This window comes from Schistocerca gregaria, chromosome 5 (assembly GCF_023897955.1).
Source record: "Schistocerca gregaria isolate iqSchGreg1 chromosome 5, iqSchGreg1.2, whole genome shotgun sequence".
Lineage (NCBI taxonomy): Eukaryota > Metazoa > Arthropoda > Insecta > Orthoptera > Acrididae > Schistocerca > Schistocerca gregaria.
In genome coordinates this window covers 197,625,564-197,630,257 of record NC_064924.1, presented here as the reverse complement: position 1 = coordinate 197,630,257, position 4,694 = coordinate 197,625,564, and the positions used below count along the sequence as shown (strand labels likewise).

The 4,694-nt window shown below is 42.7% G+C and overlaps 1 protein-coding gene across 5 annotated transcripts in view; it reads right to left on the bottom strand.

The window, feature by feature from the left end:
• Nucleotides 1-4,694, bottom strand: part of LOC126271912 (focadhesin) — a 273,808-nt gene that overhangs the window by 249 nt on the left and 268,865 nt on the right. The gene's annotated exons all lie outside the window — the stretch shown is intronic.

Below are 4,694 nucleotides of genomic sequence, written 5' to 3'. Positions count from 1 at the left end.
CTGAAACAAAGAAATTGTGAAATATTATATGCTGAGGATGTGTTATGGGTGTAGGCAGTATCAATAGCAGGACCAGTTAAGGAGAAAGCGAGGTTCTGTAGCAGAAAACCAGTCATTACATATGTATACTGTCAAATCATTTTGATACAATGATAATTCTTAAATAAAGCTTTCCATAAAAAATGTATGACCAAAAACAATTCAGGTCAGGAATTTTGCAGTGTCTAACATGTTAGACAAGCTGTGAAGTGAAGTGAACAAGATATTATCTCCCCCCTCCCCACCCCCCACAAGACAGCATTCACCACACTGGACCACATCATTGGTATTAAATGTCTGCCTCCAAGTGGGGATATTGCACTGCTCACAAGTTTCAGGAAGTATGTGGGTTGAGTGAAAAGCAGGATGTATTAGGATAACCCACCACAAGTGGAAAAGTACATTATTCAAATATTTTACATTTACTTATTTGACTACAAAGCTATCATTGATTGTAATAACTGCACTAATAAAATTTAAGTAACAAATAAATAAAATATATGGCTGAACTCAAGCATGTGTTGTAATCACTTAAGGTCACAGTATCTGTATCTGGGAAGTAACATCTTTACAAAATTTTCCACTGCTGACAGTGACAAAAAATAAAACATCATAGCTTTGGCATGATTTTAATTTCCCCTTTGTTTCTTGTACGTACCTTTTTCAATAACATGCACCAGGTACCTTTCTTTCCTCCAGACATTTTTGTCAGATGGTTCATATTTATAAAAACTTCACAAAAGTGCTGTACATGTGGACACACAACACTGTACTCTACGAACCAAGTGTTGCTATCACATTGTTTGGATGGCACTGTCAGCTATGTAGTGGGGGAGGGGGGGGGGGATGCACCACAGCAGACAAAGGCTCTTTACTCACGTCATAACAATCCCCCTCTGCAGGTGAATGGTAGTATTCACACTTTTCACATAACAGATCTGGGTTCAATTACTGACGACAGAACCACTTAAATTTACATGACCATCAAGGAAATGATGTTGAACAAAAATATTTCAATCAAGCTGAGAGTCACAATTAATAGTGAAAACTGACCTGTGTGAAAGTATGACAATAGAAGCAAAAAAACATTCTTGTAAACATGGGTCCACCAATGAGCTGTTTGTGAGGTAGTTAGGAATGTGTGGTTATGAGGTGCTGCTGACTTAAGTATGAAATATTCCAGCTAGTACAAATGCACAAACATTTGAAATCTACACTTTTACTCAGTCTCCATCGAATTTGGTTCAAACTTCACCCATGGACTACCTTACCTTCCGCGACATTGGGGATTGTGGTACAAACAAAATAGCACACAGGTAAATTTTGCTGCTGATAATACATATATCTAACATGGCAATATAGTCCAAGATGGATAGGCTGAACACAGTCTACACCTTGGCCTTCAAGGTCTGCTGACCACAATCCTCTGGATTTGTTCCGTCTCGGATAATCTATAAAATTAAGTGTACAGAACTCCCAATGATGCTTCTGAAGATCTTGCACAGTGAATTGTCAATCTAGTGAAGATAAGTGAGACAATACGAAAGTGTGTGAAAGAATATTTTACTCGCTCTGGACACTGGGCCAGTATAGCCTTCAAATATGGGGAAGAAACATGCAACATCTCCTTTAACAAGCCTGAGAGTACAGTAAATTGTGACATGCTTAATTATTATTAAATTTCCTGTTAAGACTGCCCTTGAAATTTGAGCCTAATTAGATGGGGACTTAATTGGAATGTTTACTTGATTGATTTGATACTGAAGTCAGTGGCAGCTCTTAACCACACATTTGCAATTATATTGCTAAATGCTTGTTTCTGGACCCATGTTTATGTTAGAACACTATCAACCATTTCCGTTCTTGCTACTAATTGCCATAAACCTTGATTTCAAATTTTGCACCTGGGTGCCTCTAGTGCCCCAAGTGACCACTTGTACAGCTTGAGCCTTGAACCAGCACTGCGTGAAGAGCCCAGACTAACACACAGTATCAGTCGATAGGCACTAACTTTTTCAGTGACATCTTGGGTTGTCGGTTGTGCTGCCGGATATCAGCGTCGTACTTGCACGATATTTCGGTCACGTAGCTCGTAACCTTCATTAGGTGCTACCCGAGACTGCTCCTCGAGTGGACCTGGTCCAGTATTTATGCCTATGGCCTTCCCCCTCCACCAACGGCTGCAGGCACTTCCTCTGTGGTCCGCGTCCATTCCCTGCAACCAGCTGGAGCGTTGCTGCTCCGTTTTCCGTCCGTTGCGGTTCTAGGTGTTCCCTCTGCGGTCCGTGCCCACCAGATCCGCTCCTGGGGGTTTCATCTATGGTCTGGGGTACCAAGCGTTCCGCCTGTGGTCCGCGCCCGCTCATCAAGACCTGTTGGAGTGTTGCCGCTCCGTTTTTCATCCTCTGCGGCTCTGGATGTTCCCTCTGCAGTCCGCGCCCACCAGTCCCACTTCTGGGTGTTCCATCTTCGGTCTGGTGCGCCCGGCAGTCCGTCAGTGGCTCATTTTCCATCTCCATGTCTCTGGTTCTTCTGTTAGTGTAGTGTTGCAGCTGGCCCCGTTGCTCCTTCAACAATTCCAGAGCCGAATCCCAGGCTCTGCTTAGCTGGTACCCTGTGTCACGGTTCATAAGATTGTCAGCCATTTTTATTTCTATCGATTCTCTAATAACACTGTCCCAAAATCTGGGTGTTTGTGCTAGAATCTTGGTATCCTCATACTTCATGGCATGATCTAGTTCTAGACAGTGTTCAGCAATGGCTGACTTAGTCACCTGTCTTAATCTAGTGTGCCTCTGATGTTCTTTGCACCTGATCTCCACAGTTCTTGTCATCTGGCCGGACATGCCACATTGACAAGGTATATTGTAAATCCCTGGTTTTCGTAACCCCAAGTCGTCTTTGACACTCCCCAGCAGTCCCCCGATCTTGTTGGATGGGCAGAAAACACACTTGATATTGTGTTTATGGAGGATCTTACTGATTCTGGCAGAAATAGAGCCAGCATAGGGCAGATATGCCACCTTCTTTGCTTCATCTTGGTCTTCTTCCGGAACCTGTGGTATAGTGGCTGGTTGGAGTGCCCTCTCAATTTGCCTGTCCGTGTATCCATTCTTGGAGAAAACTGTTTTGAGACATTCTATCTCTATAGGTAGATTCTCTTGGTCTGACAGGGCACGTGCTCTGTGTACTAAGGTCTTCAGAACCCCATTCTTCTGTGCAGGGTGGTGACAGCTGCTGGCCTGCAGATATGAATCAGTGTGTGTCGGTTTTCGGTACACACTGTGGCCAATTGATCCATCTGCTTTCCTCTGGACTAGTACATCCAGAAATAGCAGCTGGCAATTCTTCTCCAGTTCCATGGTGAACTTGATATTAGGGTGGCATGAGTTAAGATGTTCAAGAAACTCACTGACCTGTCCATCCCATGTGGCCAGATCACGAAGGTGTCATCCACATACCTAAAGAAGCATGTGGGTTTAAATGTGGCTGTCTCCAATGCCCTCTCCTCAACTCTCCATAAACATGTTGGCAACCACAAGGGACAGTGGGCTGCCCATAGCTACACCTTCAGTTTGCTCGTAATATTGGTTTCTGTACAGGAAATACGTGGATGTCGGTGTATGACTGAACAGGTCCAACAGAGCACCGTCAAATTTCTCTGAAATCAGTTCTAGTGAGTCCTTCACCAGGGTCCCACTGCAAGTACGACACTGATATCCGGCAGAACACCCGACAACCCAAGATGACATTAGATCGCCGGGAAAGCCTGAAGAGTTACAACTTTTTCAGTATTTACAGGAGGAACAGTCTCAATTATCAGCTGATCTGGTGTTATAACATCAACCAACACAGCCTTGCAAATGGCTAAAAGCAAGGGGAAAATACAGTCATTACACTTCCTGAGGACACGCAGCACTAGTGTATGGTTTAATGATGATGGCATCTTCATGGGTACAACAGTTCCGCATTTGGATCTTTGCATGGAGACTACTCAAGGAGAAGTTGTCATCAAGGAAAACAAAACTGGCATTCTATGGGTTCAAGACTGAAATGTTAAGATCTCTACTTTGGTAAGTCAGAGAATGCAAAGATTGAAATTAGATGTAGTAGAAATTAGTGAAATGCAGTAACGTGAAGAACAGTACTTCTGATTGAATAAGTACAAGATAAAACAGAAAATATCAAATCTTGGTAACACAGCATTAGGACTAATAATGAATAAGAAAATAGGAATGCAGGGTCACTGCTACGAACAGCATAGTGACCAGATTATCATAGCAAAGGTAAGACAAAATACTAACACCCACCACAGTAGTAAAAATTTATACACCACCAGCTATACAGGTGATAAAGAGATTGAAAGAATGTCTTATGAGATAAAATAAATTATTAATGTAAATAAAATAGAAAGAAACTTCCAGATGGGAAAAATATATTAAAAACAAAGATTCCAAGGGGGAAAGCGCCGGTAGACAGGCACAATAAAATAACACACACACACACACACACACACACACACACACACACACACACACACACAAAATTTCTAGCTTTCGCATCCAACGATTGCTTCTTCAGGAAAGAGGGAAGGAGAGGGAAAGACGAAAGGATTTGGGTTTTAAGGGAGAGGGTAAGGATTCATTCCAATCTCG